This window comes from Macrobrachium rosenbergii, chromosome 2, assembly GCF_040412425.1.
Source record: "Macrobrachium rosenbergii isolate ZJJX-2024 chromosome 2, ASM4041242v1, whole genome shotgun sequence".
Lineage (NCBI taxonomy): Eukaryota > Metazoa > Arthropoda > Malacostraca > Decapoda > Palaemonidae > Macrobrachium > Macrobrachium rosenbergii.
In genome coordinates, this window is record NC_089742.1 from 43755980 (window position 1) to 43779340 (window position 23361).

General features: G+C 40.3%; 1 protein-coding gene across 2 annotated transcripts in view; it reads left to right on the plus strand.

Annotated features, from left to right (window-relative positions):
- The window catches only part of LOC136845902 (titin homolog), a 90617-nt gene that overhangs the window by 2988 nt on the left and 64268 nt on the right, over nt 1-23361 (plus strand). For both annotated transcript variants that reach the window (XM_067116391.1, XM_067116384.1), the window contains exons 2-4: nt 8148-8383; nt 18883-19032; nt 19196-19505. The gene's annotated coding sequence lies outside the window, so the exon portion shown is untranslated. The remainder of the gene's footprint in view (nt 1-8147; nt 8384-18882; nt 19033-19195; nt 19506-23361) is intronic.

Below are 23361 nucleotides of genomic sequence, written 5' to 3' on the forward strand. Positions count from 1 at the left end.
CCTCTCTCTCCTAACAATTATTTCATAGTAGCCTACAACTGCGAGGTTTTCCTCCTTTCACACTTTTAAAACCTTCTTTACTCAATTCTCTTTCAGCACTTATGACCTCTTAGGTCCTAGTATAGTGCTTTATCTTTGGCCTAAATTTTATATTCCAATTCTAATTCCTCATTGTCATATCAATAATCTTTACACTTCTGATTCATTTATTTATATAAGTTACTTACCAAGTAACTACATAGCTATTAGTTTAATTTATCGGCAGCTTAAATTTGAAATTCGCGTTAGCGTTCCAATATTCTGGTGTAGGTAACTTGCCTCGCCCACTTTTGGTGAAAGGATAGATACAACACTACTAAAGAGTCCAATTTGTTTCTGCCAGTTGACAGCTTTTGTTTGATTTAGTGTAGTTCACCGAATGGTTTTCATCGTCCTTCGTGAAGTATTTTATGCTTTGGTAGCGGTTGTGCTAATTGCATTAATTTATGTAGCTTGGACCTTTTTGTATTAAGACGTCTGACTCTAGTTCTACTAGCAGCAGGTTTTGCAGCAAAGGCTGTAACACGAGACTCATTTCAATCAAATATGACTCCCATACCATTTGTTTTCAGTGTAGAGGACAAATTTGCTCTTCTGACTTGACTTGTGACGAATGCAAAGAGTGGGATCAGGGGAAATGGAAGACTTTGACTAGTTATTTAGATAAACTTGAGAAAAACAGACAAAGGAGAACGGCTGCTCAAACTGAAGCTAAAAGTTCAGCTAGTCAGGGTTCTCCTGTTTTGCATGCCCTTTCGACTTCTGTAACTGCATTTTCCCCTATCACCAGTCCTCCGACTTATCTGTAACTCTGTTACCCAACTCCCAACCTTCCGAACCTGATGCCATTGCCAGTCTGGAAGCCAGAATAGACCAGAAATTCTTTTCGCTCATCTGTACAAACCAGCCTTTTTTCCTTGAATGACATTAGAGCGGGTAGCTATGGAATTGCAAAAGGCTACTCACAATTTCCTTGCGCGGTTGTCCAAGAGAATAATGGAGTCTAACCAAACACCTGCTGTTTCATTTAATCCGCGGCCTCTCTCTCCTCTCCAGCCACGGCTCTTTCGAGGTAACAGAGGAAGAGCTTCCTTGCTCCCACGCACAAATCCCAGATCAGTTCGCCCTGTCAGCAAGAAGTCCTCTTCCAGGCCAGTCTATAGCAAGCTAGACTTCGGTCCTCTGTCTACCTGTGGGCATCAGACTCCCACACTTCTGGAGACAGCGAGAGGCCAGATCGATAGAACCATGAGTACTACAGGTTCTCAAGGAAGGATATGTGATTCCCTTCAAAAAGGAAGTCACAGCTCTTCTCCACAGGAGAGCTATAGAAGAGGTAGAAGATTTGTCATCGGGGTGGGGGCTTTGCAATTGTCTCTTTGTAGTCCCCAAAACCTCCGGGGGTTGGAAGCCGGTCCTGGATGTAAGTGGTCTGAACGTCTTCGTCCAAACCACAAAGTTCAGGATGCAGACAAACAGCTCAGTTCTTGCTGCAATTTCCCAAGAAGATTGGATGGTCTCGATAGACATGAGAGACGCTTACTTTCATACCCCAATGCACCGGGATTCCAGGAAATTCCTGTGATTCGCTCTCAGGACAAAGTTTTGCAATTTCGTGCCCTATGCTTCGGGTTGTCAACAGTCTTCACCAGGGCTAATGGGCGTGAAAGTTTGTCTATATCTGGATGACTGGCCCTATGCTCATCATCCCAGAAGAAGTGTATGGAGGACCCTCTCAGAACCCTTCACTTAGCCCAGGAGTTGGGCAGGAAAAGCCCTGAGTCCCTTCTTAGACGATAGTCTATTTGGGGATGAAGATAGACTCTCAGGTTTTTTGGGTTATTCCATTAGAGAAGAGAATACTGTACTATCATGCACCCAAAGAAGTCTATCATTTTCTGAGCCTTCAGACCTGCTCAGCCAATGACTGGATGAGCCTGCTACGGACTCTCCTCCATAGAGATGTTCATTCCTTTGGGGATACTGCATGCGAAGCCTTTGCAGTTCTGTCTGAAGGTCAGTTGGAACAAGAAGATTCATTTAGATCTTCTGCATTCCTACTACACAGGAATAAAAGACTTTCAGTGGTGGCTCGTGAGAAGGAAGAACCCACTCACTGGAATCCCTGTCATCTGAACCTAACTTCATTATTCTCCACACATCGGACCTAGGTTGTGAGCGACACTAGGATGATCAAAGTGTCAGGAAGCCAGTCCTTCAAAAGAGAAATTGCACATAAATCTGTAGGATGAGAGATTCACCTGGCTCTTCAACATTTGCTGCAGTAACTCGAGTCCAGACAGTTCTTCCAACAACACGACGGCCTGGCTATATTCGAAACCAAGAGGCACCCACTCTCTGTCACTCGTGCGAGTTAGTCAAGATCTCTTTCTGGAGGCACAAATGGGGCTAAGGCATATTCTCACCCATGTAAGCTTTAGTGTTAAGGTATCAGTGACGAATTGAGCTGTTGCAAACAGGTTCACCCAATGAATGTCACTGAATCCACAGCTGTGCACCGACTCTGTTGAAACAGTGGGAACTGTCGATAGACTTGTTTGCATCATCCAGGATCCATTGCTCCCCTCTGTATTGTTCCCTGGCACGGGGACCCTCAGACTTGGGCAATGGAGGCTATACTCAGGATTGGTCACACCTGGAAATGTATGCTTTCCTCCTCGCTCAGTCTAGTAAGAGACATGATCACAAATTTAAGACTTTATCATGCATCGCTGATCCTAGTAGCTCCCTTTTGGCCTCAAAAGGAGTGGTTTCAGACCTTCTGAACTCTCCACAGACTTTCTGTATTCCTCCCACAGAGGAAAAGATCTCAGACAACCTCACTTCAACAGATATCATCAAAGTTCGTCCACTCTTGCTCTGACAGGCTTTAAACTGTCAGGAAGCTTGTTAGAGTGAAAGGATTTTCAGGAAAAGTTGCGAACGCTATCGCAAAATGTGACGCGACTCTTCTGCAAAGCACTACCAGGCTAAGTGGGCAGTTTTTAGGAGATGGGGTAAAGAACGTAGCATCTCATCATCATCTTTACCCAGGATCTTCGAGAGGCTCGGATGCTCCATGATAAAGGGTTACAGATCCATGCTGAACTCCAGTATTCACATAGAGGTGTGAACATTTCCTCAGACCCGACATTTCAGACTTGGTTTGTCTTTTGACACCAGGAAACGGAAGTCTCAGCAGCCAGTGTCTTTGGAACCTAGAAGTAGTCCACATTATTGTCAGGCCCACATTTTGAACTCTATGCAGATGTCTTCTTTTAGGATCTGTCTAGAAAGATACTTTACTTAATCGCGAAGGCCAGCGAAAAGAGTCAGCGAGTTACAAGGCCCTGGACAAACAAGTTGCTTTTTTTTTTGTAAGAGACAGCTATTTGCTCATAGTATTTTAGGCTGTTTAGCCAAAAACGAGACCCGCTTTAACTCTGGGCCTCATTTTTTTCAGTCCAGAGTCTTGCAGAACTGGTGGACTGTCTGAACAAGAGAGTATTATGCTCCAGTGGAGATCACTAAGATTTTCATACTGAGACCCAAAATATCAGGAGGAAATTCTGAACTCCTCGGTGTTCTGTCAAGAACCCTTTATGTCCCCTTTCCAAGAATGCTATCTTTCTTTGGGAGACATTATTGTAGAGTCTCACTTCTGGGAATTCAGGAGAATAATTGATTGTTGTTAAAGGTAAAAGCACATGAAGTAATGGGCAGCTAGCTACTTCATTGGCTTTAACGCACCTCTCTCTCTGCTACCATAATCCGTAGTCGACTTTATTGAAGTGTCGTCGGCCTTGCCAACTAATATCTACGTTACATTGTAACTGTGTTCGAGGACTACAGTACACTGGATCCATTCTCCGCGGCTGGCGTGGCACTAGGGAATGAGGGGTAGGGGTGGTCCTCCTATTTCTCTGTCTCCTAGCCTTGATTAAGATTGTTGAGTTTTTGGGAAGCCGGGAGTACTTAATACCTGGAGTACCCTCCAATCTTCGCTTGTAATGGATAGGTAATATATGGTTATTTTTTAAAATGGTGTACAGTTAATATAATTTTATGGTCGTATGTTAGTCGGTCATTTTTGCCCAGGGCAAGCGCAGTAATGAGCCAGTTTAAGCTTGTTGAGTCATAGAAGCACTCCGGACCACAAAAGCCCCACTGAAGTAGGGACAATCCTGACACTACTGGTCATAAACCCACGGGTCGAGATGATCCACAACCAAGAGTCAGTATCTTCCTGCCTTTCTCTCCCCAGGCAAGGTTACAACAAGCATTACCACAATGCTAGCTTTTCTTTTCTATTCTTCAAAATGCATTTTTATAATGTGTTTGAGTAGCACATGTCCATTCTTCCCACTCCTATCAATGTGGATTCAGCTATTTAATTACTTGGTGTCATATATGAAAATGACATTTTTAGTAAAATAAGGTTTTATATATACTTATCAAGTAATTACATGAACAGAGCCTGTCCCTCCTCCCCGCACATGGACTTGGAGCATAAATGAACTGAGCTCTTTAGCTAAGTTGTACCTATTCTTCCCCAAAAGTGGGTGGAGCACTTAACCCTTAAACGCCGAGCCTCTGTTTACAAAAGTGTCTGTCGTATGCCGGTGGCGTTTGGGAGTTAGTGCTCAATGAAAAAAAAAGTTTTTTAAAAATCACAGCACGTTTAGTTTTTAAGATTAAGAGTCTATTTTTGCCTTTTTTTGTCACACCAGTTTAGCATGCAACCATCAGAAATGAAAATATCATTATCATATATAATATTGAATATATGACAGCGGAAAAAATTTCATATATAATTGTATACAAATTCACGCCAGAGCAAAAAACGGTTGTGCTTAGTGAGTTATTTTTTTTCGCCAGTATTGTACATTAAATTGCGATGATTTTGGTATATAATAAATTTAAAATGATCAAAGCAACACAGAAAAATATTACTACAAATGATGCATGAATTGCAACGTGGACGAAAAACAAGTTTTTCTAAAATTCACCATAAATCGAAATATTGTGCTAGAGACTTCGTTTGTTGCAAAATGAAGGTAATTGATTGAATATTACTAGGCTAAGTGTTTTAGCTATAATTGCAGTTTCGATCATTTTAATGAGTTGCTGACCGAAGGTCGAATTTTTTCTATTTATCGTGATTTATAAAAATATTTCAAAACTGATAAAAGCTACAATCATGAGTTATTTGTTGTATTCTATATGATATTGCACATTTTCATGTATAACACTTTTGTAAGGCCTAATATAAAATGGTGGGAAAATTAAGACAAGGTGACTAAAGAAATATTGAGATTTTCAGTCGAGTTACTGCGTGCGGAGGTGAGGAAAAGTTTTTTTAAAATTCACCATAAATCGAAATATTGTGCTAGAGACTGTTTGTTGCAAAATGAAGGTAAATGATTGAATGTTACTTTAGAATGTAAGAGTTTTAGCTATCTGCGTTTTTTAACCATTTCGGCCGAAGCCAAAGCTGACCGGTTGTTGAAATTTTGCACATCGCGGATTTTATATGAAAATATTTCAAAACTGATAAAGGCTACAACTCATGAGTTATTTTGTTGTATTCTATATGAAATTGGGCACATTTTCATATATAAAACTTATGTAATGGCTAATATAAAAGGGTGCAAACATTATGACAAAGTGACGAAAAGAATTTCTGAGATTTTCGGCAGAGCACACATGACATAAGGAAAAAAGTTTTTTCAAAAATTCACCATAAATTGAAATATTGTGCTAGAGACTCAATTTGCAAAATGAAGGTAAATGATTGAATATTATTAGATTGTAAGAGTTTTAGCTACAATTGCGTTTTGACCATTTTGGTTGAGTCAAAGCTGACCGGGGGTTGAAATTTTGGCACATCATGATTTATATGAAAATATTTCAAAACTGATAAAGCTACAACCATGGGTTGTTTTTGTTGTATTCACATGAAATTGTACACATTTTCATATATAAAACTTTATGTAACAGGTAATATAAAACGGTGCAAAAATTACGACAAAGTGACGAAGAATTTCTGAGATGCGCTACTGATGCTCTAGAGCGAGAAGAAAGAAATTGCGTGCATGTGCAGCTGGGTAACGCTTGTAAACAAAACAACAGTGTGATTCAGAACTCCCAGCATCCTCGCTAAGGTGCGTGATTTAAAATCTTTCGCAAACTAGGCTATAACTGTTTTTTCCGCGAATATTAAAAACTTTTTGTACTTGACGTACTGTACGTCCACTCGGCACCTGACAGACAATTTTAGTCGACGTACAATACGTCCAGTCGGCGTTTAAGGGTTATTAACTGCACTAAAACAAAAGAGTGCCACTGAATTTTCAGTTCTTAAGCTGCCATTTAAAGAAGAAACTATAGCTATGTACAGTGAACCCTCAGATTCGGCTATGTCAACGTCCTCATGACTCATTATTCTGGGGTTCTCTGTGAACATATCTAGCCATCATTTGCTGAAAATTCCGACATGTATTTTACTGAGAAATATTCACTAATTACTGTATTTACATATAATTTTCATGAATAAATGCACTTTTGTGATAAAACTATTAAAATATTCAGGTATAAGTATTTTTACAGGGTTTTTCTGTGTTTAGTTTATAAAATGGGCAGTTCTGGGTGTTTTAGAGGGTTTTAAGCATTCATGGATTTGACCCATTCGCTGGGGGTAAGATCCCACTAATCCGGGGTTCACTGTACAGTAATTACTTGGTAAGCATATATAAAACCTTATTTTTTATAAAAATGTAATTTTTGTTGATTTTGCTTATAATTGGTCTAGAATGGATTTTCATTTTGAAGTCCAGGATGGTGCATTGTTCTGTCTCCCTTAAGGACTTCATTACCAAGTTTTCTGTGGGGAATCTTTTTAAAATCCTCAAGTGGCAATTGCAGAAGTTTGCCCGATTGTTACATTTTGCCACCTTTACTAATTTGTATTCCCTGATACCTGCTGGAAGGAAGTGCTTGCACCCTTAGCTCTCCTTTTTTTTATGATGCCCTTGTTCCCAGTCCCTCTTTGAGGACCTGGGGAACTGCTTCCTTCTGGTAGGTACTGGTAACAAGTTTCATTTGTTTGGAAGGCAGGTTCAACTTCCTTCATAAGGGAGCCTGGAACATTTCTGTTTATGCCTTGTGACAGTCTTGTTTTTCCAGTCAGGTACAGTATTCTTCTAGAATTTGAGCTGGTTAAGTGACTTCCGTGGCTTATGGGATAATTTTCTCTCCTTATGGTCACTGGATTACACTTGAGACTCCCATTTCCTCTCAGTAATGTTAATTGGACTAGGAATAGATGATCTGTTCTGGCTCCATTTGTTATACCTTTTCATTCCTATGACTGCTGTTCATTCATTCTATCTCTGAATACCCTCATAAGGTAATCAGCCACCTTTTCTTGAAAGTTTCCTAATAGAACACTGCTTCTGTCAGGTGGCTGTAAATCCTTCTGCTTGTGCCCTTTGAATGGAATATCTAGGCATTTGCTAAGGGAAGACATGGGTTCTAGTCATATTAGTTCAAGGTTTTGAGTACACGTAACCCAGTTGATTGAAGATATGATGCTTGAATGAAAGGTGGTCTTTAATTACAGGTACCTTGTTTCAAAGCAGATTTTTCATGTTGTCATTGTTAGAGATTGATTTAAAGAATCTAGCATATCTAATGTCAGTCTAAGTTACCCATTCATGCAAAGTCTTCAGTGGATATTGTAGACATGTTTTATTTAACAATGCAAATGTAGGTTTTTTGCTAAGGCTAAGGTTCATGTTCTTATTCATGGTTTTAATCAGTACCATTGGAAATACATTTCAGACCATTACATTGTAGCCTACTTCAAAAACAGTACAGTAGACTTTGTTTCTGTGGTAGTTGATAACAAAAAAGAGAGAGGCTTTTGATATTTATTCAAAACGGCTTCGTTAGTAGGTATTCAGTAAAGTTCAGAGAGAACATGTACACATTGTTGTGATTTCGAGTCCAGGTGGGTTTGGTAAAGTGAGTTAATTCAAATTGCCGATTTAAAGTATTCTTTGAGTAAACCCAAGACATAGCTTTACAGCATTCATTTTATTTTGCAGGTACAAGAACAAGGGGTTACAGTTCTCTTCAGCAGAAGACAGCCGTGCTCTCCGTGCTATTGATTCGCGAATGGGACGCAGAGCCCAGCGTGATGCATTGATTAGCCGTAAACGAATGGATGGATGTGAAGCAACCACAGCAAAGTCAATGGAAATGAGCCTGAAAAGGAGTAATAGACCTGGCCTAGCTGATGTAACCAGTGATTTTCCCAACAAGAGTCTTAGAGAGCATGAATGTGAGTACAGTACTGTGTAATAATTTTCAGTGGTATTCATATGAAAAAATTTTGAATGTTCCTTTGTAAATTTATTACTGGATTTGATATGTATTCCTACGAGAATACAAATCCTTTTCATTTATGCAGGAGTGTTGTGAGCTGCATGTGGTTCAGTCATTGAACTTTGATGACGGTATTTAATTGGTGCGCTACTATACTTTGGTTGGATTTCAATGCAGATTTTGATACAAACCATAGCCCTGTATGTAAGGACTTTCCACAGTGCTAGCTGAACTTGGTGACAGGGTCATTAACTGATAGTTGTTGGGGGGGTGAGTGTGGAATACCCCTACTCACCATCTGCCACAAACCACTTTATCTTGGGTCGTTGTCTTGTGGGGATGTATGTTTTTGTTCTACCTGACTGCTAAGTTGAACTTGTGTTTCTGTTAGTTTTTAGTTTTCTGTAAAAGAAAACTATTGTGATGGCTTTGTTTGTCTGTCTGCCCTCAGATCTTAAAAACTACTGAAGCTAGATAATCCACCCCCCAATCATCAAACATACCAAATTGTAGCCCTCTAGCATCAGTAGTTTTTATTTTATTTAAGGTTAAATGTAGCCATAATTGTGTTTGGCAGCGCTATAGGACAGCCCACCACTGGGCCGTGGCAGAAAGCTTCATGAGCCACAGCACATAAAGCATTATACACTACAGAAAACTCGATTGTGCTGAAGAAAGTTTGGTGTACTTATTACTTGTTTGTTGTTCCTACACGAATACAAACCATCAGTCTTTATATAGGAATTACCTTCGGTGCAAGCTGAAGCAGGCTATTCTACACAACAAGGTTGTTTGGTGGTTGCACTACAAGTGGGAGAGGCGTGGGGTATATTCACCACCTCCCTTCGCTGAGCCGCTTAACCACTTGCCTTATAGTCCTTGTCGAGAGCAGTCAAAATCCTGTCTTCCTCTGCCCAAATGTTTCCTGGCTGTTCTACTTGCACTTAATCGTGGTTTTTTCTTCCTTTTTGTTGTACTTGAAGTATAATTGTGATATATCATCTTATTCTTGGATATCGTGCAAACCCAAGAATCATCTACTAAGCCTAAACCTCGCTTTTGCCCGGGTGTGGGAGAGCGACGTTGCTTTCTCTCACTCTTTGAGGTAGACCTGCAGACCATTTGCACCAAATGCCACAAGCGCATGTGTTCAATGACCAGTAATTGTCCTGAGTGTTGTGATGGTCCCCTGAGCAGTGGACGAGGTTTGCTGGAAAGAGGAAATCCAAGAAGGCTGCTCGTCCATCTTTGGAGGGATACAGTAAACCCCCCGTATTTGCGGTCTCACTATTTGTGGACTCGCCTATTTGCGAATTTCTCTGTGGAACGTATATACACATTATTCGCGGAAAATTCACCCATTCACAGTATTTTTCACTGAGAAATATTCACCAATTACTGTATTTTCATATTTTCATGACTAAATGCACATTTTGTGATAAAACTATTAAAATACTCAGGTATAAGCATTTTTATAGTTTTTTTTTGTGTGTGTGTTTAAGCTATCAAAATAGGCAGTTCTAAGTTTTAGCTAATCGTGGGGGCTGTGGTACACATCCCCTGCGAATACGGGTGGTTTACTGTATTCTCCTTCGAGGACGCCAGTAGCTTCTTGTCTCTTCCCATGTGATCCCGTTTGACTGCTTCTTCATGTAAGGGAGAAATCACTCCACATTCTCCTGGTGCTTCGACAATGAGGGGTTGGTATGGAGGAGCGGGTGCCTGTTACAATCTCTCGAGGGCTTCCTCCATTTGCTCCCCGGGGGGGGGCGCATTCTGATATTCCATCTTTTTCAGGTCAGGGAGATTGGGAAGATCTTTCAAAATCTTTGGAACCTCCGGCCATCCCTAGGTCTTCCAGGGGAACCATCAGTGTGGGGCTTGATTGCACATTTTAGTGCCTCTAACCAGCCTGTCTCTACGGTGTCACTAACTGGGACTACGGTTTCAGTTATGGGATCTAAGGCCACCATGACAACTGTCATGGCTCCCTCGGTTATTCATCCAGTCCCATCAACATTGACGTGCCCCCCAATGTCTCCTGATGTTAAGGATCTTCTCCTGGCTGAATTAATGAAGTAGTACAAGTGTGAGAGGACATCGAGGAAGAGACCCCCGTTTCCCTTCGACGTCACCAGTATCTTCTCCACTGGCTTGTGCCTCCTCCCCTTCTTCTTCTGAGGGTCCCGTTAGGTGGACAGACCCAAAGAGGAAGAAGGTGGTGGCTCTAGACCAAAAGAAGACCCCTTCTCCTTTTGAGGGTCCTGTTAGGTAGACAGACCTGAAGAGGGGAATGGCGGCGGCTCTAGACCGTGAAAAGGCCTGTGGCCCCTCTCACAACGTGTCTTATTCTCCAGAACAAGCACGAAGATCTCTACAACTCTCCCCCGTACCAGGACAGGGAACCCATGTCTCAGGTGTTCTCGGATATCTGAGGTAGGGAGTATAACTTTCCCTGTTCCAGGACGGGGGACCCGCATCTTGGATGTCTCAGGACATACGAGGCACGGAATGTGCCTATCCCTTGTCTCAGGTGGCCCCAGACATTCGAGGCGCGGAAGCAGCGCGTCCTGGGATCAGCCACGACACCCAGGGCACCGATATCAGACACCAGACAACTCTAATGCCTAGTAAAGATCCTCCTTCCATACAGAGCTCCAAGGTTCTGACCTGGAGGTTCATTCCCATCACGGTAGCAACGTTGTCTGGGACACACTCCCTTGCCCTGGTCGATCCATGCACGTGGGTCTCCTCAACCCGTGACCCCGAAGGTTCTTACCCCTGGGCTCCAATGGACCTGCGCTGCTACGATAAGTGTTCACGGTCCCCAGACTGGGACACAGCCTACAGAGAGAGAGAGTGGGTGTGCAATGTGCAGATGTTGCCCCCACCCCCGAGTCCCTGACCCAGGACGTGGCGTCTACGAGCCGCACTTTCGGTGTTCAGGGGATTAGGTCCCGAGTCAGCAATGCCAGTCCTAGGGTTCACATGCCAGACAGACCAATAGAGGCCTTGGCCTTGAAGAAAAAGTCCTGCATGTCGTTAGGACATACCATGCTCTTGCATGATGGGGCTCAATCATTCTCCCAGGGACAGTTCCCGCTCACGTTTGTGTGAGCAAATCTACTCTCCTCGGGTACAAGCGTGTGCGTGCTCTCCCAGGGACAATCCCTGTTCACCTTCACTTGATGGGAGTTCTCCCAGATCCGTACATCGATCGTCACTATGGGTTGACAATCGTTCATGGCCTTCCTCTCCTGCCGAGGCTTCAGCCTCTGGAAGGTCAGCAAAGGGTGCTAGGCCCCTCTCACTGGTTCCTTCAACCTCCTGGGGCTATACTGGAAGCCGTGGAACGCACAGGACTCTGGTTGGCGATGGGGATTTGGCCTCCCATCGCAGCCTTTCGACGTCTCTGATGAGGGTCTCTCACCTGCAGAGAGAACAACTCGGGAGGACCGTGACTTGGAAGGGCTGGAAGGTCCTCTCCCCAAGGACGCAGATACCCCCAAACTGCAGAGCTCATACATTGAGATTGTTAAACCGATCCATTAGTACAACCATCTCGGGGACGAGACCCTGGCTGATGAGGAGTTGTTTCTTCAGGCCTCAAAGCCCTGGTCGGGCCCGCAGGGAATGTTTACCATCAATAGAGCTGCTGTGGACGAAGCTTGCAGAATCAGTCCTGGGTCAGGTGAATTCTCTCGTCTCTGAAAGGTTGAACTCACTTCGAGCCAGCTGCTCATATAAGCTGCTTCCTCCACGACTCCCTCGTGAGAAGAAATTTTACAAACCATCAAAGAGGTCAATCCCGACTGCACAGATCGACCTGAACCAACTTCATCTCAGTCGAGGTCTGTCCAACTTCACACTCCCCCTCCCAAGATGCTTCTGTTTTTGAACACCTCGGGGGAAGGATGGGGTGCACACTTGAAATCTCAGGTGTGTGGAATCAGAATGACAAGTGCTTGCACATCAACATCCTGGAGCTCAAGGCAGCCTTTCTGGCTCCAGTAGTTCCAGTATTGAGTAACGGGGCACTCCGTGGTACTCAGGGGCGACAATACCATGTTAGTGGCTTACGTCAACAAGCAAGGGGGACTAGTGTCTCTCCAACTTCACCAATTGACAGTGCAAGTGCACGAGTGGGCAATAGCACATGCGGTGGAGTTGTCGGCCAGATACATCCCAGCCAAAAAGAATGTAGTGGCAGACAAACTCAGATGTTGTGGAAAGATTGCTCAATCTGTAGGGACGACCAGTGGTAGATCTCTCTGCAACATGACACAACAGGAAGTTGCCAGTGTTTTGCTCAGTCATCCCGGATCCTTGGGCTGCAGCAGAGGATGCCTTTGAGCACCTGTGGGACAATCTTGAATCTCAGAATGACCCTGGTGGCTCCCAAATGTCTGCATGCTGAGTGGTATCTGTACCTGCTGGCTCTGCTATCCAAGGCACTGAGAGAAATCCCCCCCATGGCACAACCTCCTCTGCCAACCCCATGTAGAGAGGTTCTACCAATCCGTAGAGTCCCTATCCCTTCGTGACTGAAGACTATCCAGCGTCTCCTATGAGCGAGAGACTTATCACCAAACAGCATTGGAGGTGTCCGGATATTTGCAGATGTCTGTCAAGGGAAATGTGCATCTTCTGTGGTTGGTGTCGTGGAAGGGGTTTCTCTCCAGTTGGAGCTACTGTTCAGCAGGTAGCGGACTTTCTAGTCTTCCTTCGCCAAGAGAGTATTTTATCTAAATAATTTGAAATATTAATGCAAATAGAAACGCAGGAGGATGCTACTACTGAAGTAACAGAGGAGGGACGTGATGGACTGGATATTAAAGATAAAAAAAGGCCTCTGGAGAGAATACCACCCAAAACGAAGAAACCAACCATTATTAGAGAAACATCGGTTAAACCAAAGATAAAGGAGATGAAAAAGGAACAAAAACAAACTAAGAATATACCTTTATCTCCTAAAATAATAGTAAAACCCATGAAGGTAGATGTCGAAAACACTGAAGAAGTGAAAGAGAACCATATCATAGATAACAATGATTATGTCAAAGGAGAAGAGATTACTCCTTCTCCAGTAAATGGTACAAGAGCAAATGAAAAAAGAATATGATAATGCATGTGGATGTAATGATTGTTTCATTGAATTATGCAATAACAACAAAAGCATAACAAAAGATGGTTTAACAAACATTATAAGAAATTTTATGAAATATAAGAGAAAAGAAGCTACAGATTTGAGGACCCATGAAAAAGGCTGCATATGCATTGAGCACTTAGTATATTATAAAGAAAAACAAATGAATGTCATGAGTAAATTATTAGAAAAATCCAAATAGATAATACAAAAAAAAGAGAGTACAACTCGACCGCTATAACAAAATATTTTCAATAGCTATATTATACAATGGAACGTGAATGGTCTGCAGACCAGATTACACCTGGGAGAAGTACAATGGTTATTAAAGGAATATGAACCAATGATATGTTTACAACATGTCAATGTAAACAGTGTCATATAGGTAAATATACTCTTTAGCATCAACATCACGCAGGAAGAAGGAAATTTAGGTAGAGCCATATATGTATTGAATAAAGTATTTTACAACAAAGTACTCTTGCTCAACATTACTGACATGCAAATATCAGGTATTAAAATTTGAATAAAAACAATAATTATGTAATTTATAATTTATACAATCAACCTCATAAAAATTACGACACTGACAAACTTAAAGAATCACTTGATAATGCCAAAGAACCTACATTACTAGTGGGTGATTTCAATGCTCACAACCTGATGTGGGACTGTAATTGTACAGACTCAAATAGAGCAGGAAGTAAAATAGAAGAATTCATAGATTCATATGACATGCGCTACAATGATAACGAAATCAGCACATATTTTTCTAAACACATGGAACATTTTTTCCTAACTGATTTAACCTCTGTGTACAACAAGCATAGTAGACAGATTGATTGAATACAGTTGACAACTGCATGCAAAGTGATCATTTCTCAATATTAACTTCATATTACAAAAATGATCCCCACCAAGTATGTCCTCAATATAACATTTATAAAGCAGATTGGGAGCAATATGAATCACACTAGAATTATCCTCCATTTGAATATTTAAAAGACCATAATGAAACTAGTAAATTTCTTGTTGATTTCATTAAAAATGCTGCTGATAAAACAACACAAAATCAAAAGCTCATCCAACAAAACACAAAGTCCACATGGTAGTCTGAAAAACTAACAGACTTGATAAAATAAAATACCAAATTGGAAGACAATTAGATCATTTGAATAGAAAGTTCAGTAAAGTAATAAAACATTACCGATCTTAGATAAAAATTTACAAAACTGACTATATTATTATTAGAAATTGATACATTAAAAACACTATATAACAAAAAATATCTGCAAATTTAAAAGAGAAGTAACTGCTGAAGAATCATTTCATGGAGGAAACATGTATCAGATCTCTCCAGCAATACTCCCACATAAAAAATAGGGAAAAATTCAGGAAAATAAATGGCACATGTGAAACCACCTAGACATGCCATAATAAAAGGTGGGAAAAGAATACTTGATCCAAAAAGAAATAAGTAATGTAATAGGAGAAAATTTTAAAAGTAAGTAGTGAAAATGTAGATGAGCATTTCTGCACCAAGGAAAATAGAATAGAATCAATAAACAATAACTTTGAAACAGTAGCAGATGTATATTAGAAAATTCTAATGCTGAAGAGTTTGGGAATTTGCTCTGTTGAACACCAATAAATTGCCCTGGAGGTGACAGTATTTGTTTTGAAATGATATGCCATTTAGCACTTCGGCAAAAGTGATACTTATTTGAGTTTTATGACCACTTATGGCTTCAAAATTTATTTCCTGATGAATTGAGTAAAGCTAATTATTCCTATCCCAAAACCTGGAAAAGATGAGAGTAATAAACAATTACAGACCAATTTCTTTAACAAGTTGTTTATGCAAATTACTAGAGAAATGCAGAATGTTTGACTAACATGGCACATTCGAGAAAATAAAATTTTGACCCACTCAATTTGGTTCACAATGTAACAGATCTACACTGGATTCTCTGTCTTAACTTGGAAGACCACATAGAAGAGGATTTGAACGAAAACAAATTACTATGGTTGTCTTTTTGATATTGAAAGGCATATGATACTACTTGAGATATGCAAAATTAAAACATTAGCATAAAAAAATACATCTAGGGTTTATCCAGAACTTTCTGACAATTGCACTTTTCAAGTGAAAATTGATGATGTATTGTCAAGCACATTTCCATTTGAAAATGGTGTTCCACAAGGAAGTGTCCTTAGTGGCACACTGTTTACTTTAGCAGTAAAATGATATCGGTAATAACCTACCAGTCGGAATTAAAGTAACTTATATGGATGATTTGCCATATACTATTCAAAGCATCTCGCATAAAACATGCAGAGCGAATCATTAATGAAACTATAATAAAATAGGAATGGGCTTCTCTCATCTGTGGCTTTTAATTTTCTATACAAAAGCTCAAGCAGTAATGTTTTATAAAAATAAAAAGTGGAAAAAAGGTGAAGAAATAGATTTAAAAATCAGAAATCATTCCATACTAATTAGCTAAAACAGCAAAATTTTTTGGGATTAGTATTTGATACTCACTGAACTAGAAAAAGCCCAGATAACATATAGAAATCAAAATGTAAAAGAGCATTAAAATTAAAAACTATCGAACACTACTTGGGAGCTGACAGACATACCTTTATTGTACTATATAAAGCAACAGTGTTGTCTATATCGTTGATTATACATATGGCTCAGCATCAGACGCGCAGTTTTGAAAACGTTGACCCAGTTCACGATGAAGGCCTTAGAATATGTTCAGGAGCTTTTCGGACCATGACCAATGCCTTACATATGTTGAATGTGGTGAACCACGCCTCTCTCTCCTCTACAGAGAGCTAGTAACAATGAAGAGTGCTCTGAGAATTCAGACAAATGATTCTCCAACTAAAAAAATTATTTGGATTAAGAGATGTTTTTATAAATAATCATCCACCTCCGCTCTCTATTAGGCTAGAAGATTGAGTCACTAAATATAAATATACAATTACCTTGATATTAAAATTACCTCCTCCTTGACAGTGAATAAAATGAGAATTTGGTACACACTTAAAATATTTATCAAAAGTTATTCATATACCTCAGAACGCCATAGACAACATACAGTAGAACATATAATTTGAAATGGTCCATTACTTAATATACACCGACGGATCTAAGTCACACACGGAGGGGATATGCCGTAACATTCCAGAAAATGGTTTCCTTTCTGCAAGGCTGCTCTGACTGCACACATGAGAGCCTTGCACCCTAAATGGAATCCATCTTTTGGCAGTATTATCCAGGGCTGATTCCAGATCAGGTATGAATATTTTGGTTTAATACGAGAAGCTCTAGTTTGTTTGACTGAGTGAAATTTTTCAGCTGCGCTTATCCACCATCCTTTTCGATGGAATCAGCTAACTTTAACAGTAGAAGGTTCATCCCAAATAATATAAATTTTCATAATAAAATTCATTATTTGATATTTACTACTGTTGAAAGTAGACCCTACTCAAGCCCCACACTTAGTGGGCTGTCAAGGAGAATTCTGAGTAGAGCTAAAACATTTGAACACACCTGCTAGAGAACAGGTGAATCCAGACAATCTTTCCAGGTCAACCAAGCAATATTCTTTGTTTTAATGCCAACCGCTTTATCGCTGTGGAGATATGAGCTAACTTGAATAGTAGGTGTTATGCAAATAATGAATTTTATGAAAATATATATTTTCTTTAGCTGTCTTCAAGTGACACTCGTCCATGTTCTTTCCCCCATCTCATCCTCATGCCATCTGCCTACCTTTCAGTGATTGCAACCTCTACACTATCTCCAACTCTTGGCCTTTCTGGATTCAGTGTAACTGGAATTCTAGACCCTGAGAAAGCCAGATTTAATTAATTCAAAGATATTGTTTTACATGTTGGGATTCAGATGAGGACACAGTGGAGCCTCTGCATGCACTCTAGGCCTCTAGGACAACAATTCCTTTGTGGAGATCCTCGTTTGGCTCCGACTTTTTAGCATCAATATGCATGATGCCTTGCTTTCTGATCTTTGGGAGGATGAAGTAGTGTCAGGGTTGTGGTTTCAGCAGGGTTCATATGACTGTGCTAATAGTGCTGCTCATCATCTTCCTCTGCTGGACCAGCACTTTTGAAAATTAAACAAATTTAAGACTCCTTTCATTTGCCATGGAAGCCATTGCTGGGGATGTTCCTCCCCTTATACACCTCCATTTGAACCATTGACATATGAGATAATCTGTAGATTTGTTTGTGCTGCTGAATCCAGGAGCGTGCTTTGGTGGCATCAGTTCAATTAGAAGTTGGTGGTTTGCTTTCAGCAGAGGATACAGTCAGACTTGTTAATTTCATTTTTTCTCTTGTTGAGCTTTGTCTATAACGTTTGTTGTATATGCATGCTGGTGAACATAATGAAGAAGAGGTAACCCACCAAAACCTCTGGCAGAAACAGATAGCAATATTTTAAAGCAAATTGCATTTTTCCAATATATTATTTTTGTTATTAACCACCACTGCAACTCCAGGTGGAAAAGCAGAATCTATAAGGATTAATATAGGAAGTGCAGGTAATCTGATGATCAGCAGTCTACCCTCAACGCTTAGCTCATTAAACTTTGAGTAGTTGAATCAATTCATATAAGCCACACCCAGTCATGGAGTCACAACTTATGTAGTCAGTGTTCCTGCTGTATGGTATGTTATGAGTCTGACTGATTTGGACCTATAAGGTGGCCTCTTAAAACATTCAGCTTTGATGATTATACACAAAATCATACAAGTACTGTACAGTTGTTACCAAGGTTTAATACAGTTATAGTTACTGTATCCAGAGGTAACACTTGAACAGTCTGCAATGAGATGAAATTAGAGCTTCAGTACTCAGGAGCTATCATCCCTTTAATAACTGTTGGCAATAAGTAAATAAGACAGGGTGTCATTTTTGTGAACATGCAAAAGTTCCATGTTGATGAAATGAATACTATAATGTTTACAGTGCTGATCAATCACCCATTCTCTCCTCTGTTGGTTTAGTTTATGGTAACGCAGGCAGTGTACAAACGGAGGGTATTTTACAGTTGAGTTGGTCTTTGCTAAAAGTAGAGATCCTGCCTGTTGCTTTCTTCTAATTTAACAGCCATTCTGCATTGCATCATGTTGTCTCTGGCATGCTTCATGTGCTTTTGGTTTTCTTAATTTTAGTAAATAAAGTGAGCATGTTTGAAGCTTTACAATTCCTACAAAAAGTTTGTAAGATCATGTTTTTGTATTTTTATTGTTTTAATTTATTCCATTTTCAGTGCAACGATATGAACAATTGTTGAAATGGAAAGAGGAAAGGAGGAAGAAGTTAAATATTGAGAAGAGAAGTCGAAAACCATCGTTCAAAACAGGAGTATTTCAGCCAGATCAACCCAAATTCTTGGTATCAGATGATATAAAGCAACTGGGTATGAATGTGTGCTTATGCTTAAATTTGTTTTGCTTTTAGACTTGGGCTTGTCCCTTGAGATTGAACATTGAATTTATTCTTCTGTGCACTTTGTATTTTGTTCACATATGGTGTTTCAAAATGTTTCTTTTTTCTTTAGATTTGTTCTTTTTATTTAACAGGATTCTACTGTCACTACCCCTGCAAAACCCCCACCTTTCAAGTACCTCCAGAGAAGTTCCACAAAATATGGATTCACTCCTGGTGCATCATCAAAGAAAGTCCATAGATTGTGTTCTGGAGTAACACCAACAACATCAATAGCTAAGGTCCCAAAATTTAATTTAAGAACAACTCCCAACCATTCCCTAGGAAGGGCAGCTGTATTGCAAACCAAAGTTGTTGATCAAAAGGAAAATCTTAACAGCAATATTATTACTTCTAGTAGGAGGACAGAAGGTAAAAGTCACATTCAAAGGAAAAATAGATCTGGTAAGCAATACGCAGAATTTTTTGACAATTTACTGAATAATGGAGTGAATTATTTTTTATCCAGTGGTTTTGTAGTATATATTGTTATAGAGTTTAGAACATTTAAGTGTTGACCGATGAACTGATAATTATGAAGCAATTTTACTGGACCACTGAGTCACTTTGAGTTTCATAGTGCTCTGCCATTGCAAACCAACTTAAAGTAAAAAAAATTTGACAGATGTGGAGAGACCAAAGGTAATAGACTAAACAAAAAGGAGATAAGCACAGCTTTGTTATGAAGGAACTCTACAGAAACTTTTTTTACCATTTGGTTGTACCCCTTTTTGGGATATTAGCGATGAAGTTTTCATCTCTATACCTGTTAAATTCAAGACGGTTGTCATTTGGGACCATCTCTGAACTAATTAGACATGGTGGGACAGTGAGGTTTGTTTTCACAGACTTTCGTGATAGAGAAACCAGTTGCCATATCCTTTGTCAGGACAAGTGTTTAGCTCTGTTGATAGTTTTCCCTTGAAAATTTTTCACTGAAAATTGAGGACAGTTTCTCATTTTTTTACTCTTTGAGTGTCATTTTGGCCTGTGTTGATTACTAGAAACCAAGCTGGTTGCAAGTTTCATTACCTTTTTATATATTTATATATTCTCATTCAACATGAGTGTTCTTATAGAAAGATATCATTGGCTCAGTATGAGCTGGAACTATTATAAGAGTCCATTACTTTGCTCACTGTGTGTGCTATTTCTAGTTGTACACTCTTCTGCATGAGTCCTGGAGCTACTTCAGCATCTAGTTTTTCCAGATTCCTTTTCAGGGATCTTGGAATCATGCCTAGTGTTCCTATGATTATGGGTACAATTTCCACTGGCATATCCCATATCCTTCTTATTTCTATTTTCAGGTCTTGATACTTTTATCAATTTTTTCTCATTCTCATCTACTCAGGTGTCCCATAGTATTGCAACAGTGAGTTATACTCTCTTCTTGATTTTATCAATCAACGTCACGTCTGGTCTATTGGCACGTATCACCCTATCTGTTCTGATACCATAGTCCCAGAGAATCTTTGCCTGATCGTTTTCTATCACTCATGATGATGTTCATTCCACTTATTACTGCAAGCTAGCTGGTGTTTCTTGTACAGGTTCCAGTGAAGGGGGTTTTGCTACTTGAATCATGCCTCTTTTTGTACTTGTTCTTGCAAGTGCTGTATTATGTTTGTTGTGTGGTTTATGGTCTCGCTCTTCATATTGCACTTCCTGCATAGTGGGTGAGATGTTATTTCATCTGTTCTTTGACATACCTGATTTTTAGGCCTGATCTTGTGCTGCTGTTAGAATTCCTTCTGTTTCCCTTCCTTTTCCTTCCCTTCCAGCTATCATGTTTCATCACTGGCCAGTCGTTAGTCTCATATACTGTCCATGCATTGGTTTGTTAAAATCCTCTGTTCTGTTTTTCATCTCTCTTTCTGTATATTTCTGGGTCTTCGTGTACTTTTATCAGTCCTTCTTCCCATGCATTCCTTAGCTACTCATCTTCACTGGTTTTCAGATGTTGCCTCAGTGCTCTGCTCTCAATGTTGATGCATTTCTCTGTGCTTAGTAGCCCTCTCCCCCCTTCCTTTCTTGTTATGTATGGTCTGTCTGTATTTGCTCTTGGGTGTAGTGCTTTGTGTAATGTCATGTGTTTCCTAGTTTTCTGGTCTATGCTGTGAAGTTCAGCCTTCATCCACTCCACTACTGCACTGTATCTGACTACTGGTACTGCCCATGTGCTTATGGCTTTCGTCATGTTTCTAGCGTTGTGTTTTGAATTGAGTATTGCCTTAAGTCTCTGCATATATTCTTTCCTGACTGTGTCCTTCATCTCTTGGTGTTTTATATCCTCTCCTATTATTCCCAGGTATTTTTATCCTGTCTCATCTGTGTGTTTGATGCTATTCCCGTCTGGTAGCTTTATCCCTTCAGTCCTTGTGACTTTGCATGTTGACCAAGGTGCATTTTTTTTATTCCAAAGTCCATCCTGATGTCCCCAGGTACAATCCTTACAGTCTGGATTAGGGTATCTGTTTCCTTGATGCTCTTACCATACAGCTTGATGTCGTCCATGAACATGGGGATGGTCAATCCTGTTGCCTCCTTTCTTGAGTTATACTTACATCCATCATGGTTACTATGAAGAGTGGTGACAGTGAGCGCCTTGAAAGATCCTCCTGGATGTTAACCTGCAGTCTTATCCCAGAGCTTTTAAATACTGTATTCCAGTTGCTCATTGTATTTTTAGACGCTGATGGCGTTTCTCTCTGCCCATATATTTTCAGGCATTTATTAGCCACGTGTGGTATCATGTTGAAGGCTTTCTTGTAGTCAATCCATACCATACTTAGGTTGGTTCTCCTTACTATTCTTCATTACCATTTTGTCTATCAGAGCTGGTCTTGTGCCCCTTGCACACTTCTGCAGTTTTTCTGTTGGTGGGGATGGTGTTTTATCCTAGGGGTAGATGTAGCCATTCACTGATGATACCTGTTAGTAACTTCCACATTATTGGAAGGCAGGTGATAGGCCTCTAGTTACTTGTTATATTTCCCTTGTTCTTGTCTTTCTTTACTAAGGATGTTCTCCCTGTGGTCATCCATTTGGGTGCCTGGTGGTTTGTGATGCAATGCTGGAGTTGTTCTGCTATTCTTGGGTGTAGGGCCTTGAAGTTTTTGAGTCCGTATCCATGGACTTCATTGGAACTTGGGCTTTCCAGTTGGACCTTTTCTTTAGGTGGTGTCTTGATCTCAGTGAATATTTGTTTTATTCCCCCCATTTCTTCTGCCTTGACTTCCTGGAGCCATGTTGCATGTTTGTTGTTGATACCGGATTGCTCCATGTGTTTTCCCAGTCTCTTACTTCGTTTGGCTTCAGGAATTTCCTGGCGATGGTCTTCCTCTCTTAGTTGGCTGTGTAGTCTTTTCTGATTGGTTCCGAAGAGTTTTTTCTGTCAGTATTCTTTATTCCTGTTCATATACTGTTGCATCTTATGTGCTTTGGCTTTAAGCCTCTGTTTTATATCTTCTATTGTGTTGTTTAGTCCCTTCTCCTGTACTTTGTATTTCTCATTCAGTTCCTTTTTTTTTTTCTCTCTCTCTCTCTCTCTCTTCCAGTTTACTCAAGTCAGATCTCATGGCCATGATTTGTTTTTCCAGGTGCTTTTTCCAAGGCGGTTGCTGTTTTGGTTTCTGTTAGGTTGGTTGTGATGGTGGTGTTGGCGTTTGAATCCCTGTGAGTTCTACTACTAGTCTTGCTCCTGCATATGCCAGATTATTTGTTTCTGTGGTACTGGTGGTGTGTATTAATCATTATTTCATTAACTTCACTTGTTTTCTCCATTAGCTTTTGTGTTGTAGGCTTTCATGGAGGGGATCTTCGTTCTTTCTGTATCTGGCTTCATCCATTTTCTGATCTTTTCCACCCATTCCGATCTCTCTGTTACATCTTCGGTGTTTCCTTGTGTGCCATTGTTTGGTAGCTCATCATTCCTGTCGTCTTCTGTGGCATCGTCTCTCTTGTCCTTCGTTGCTGGGTGTTATTTCTCTTTCTAGTTCCTCTCTGTTGAGAGAGTTCTTTTTCTTTATGTTCCTTACTTGGTCTGCCAGCCTCTGTTCTGTTTGAGGGGTGTAATTTCTCCCATTCCAGATGTTGACCAATCTTATGTATCCTCTTTTGATGTAGCATCTCCATATGTCCTTATTTTCTTCTCTTGACCATTTCTTTTTTTGGTTTGCCTCTGTAGCTCCAGTCTCTGGTTGCTGGTTACTGTCATTGTGGTGGTCAGTTGCTGGATGATGACCTCCAAGTACTTGAC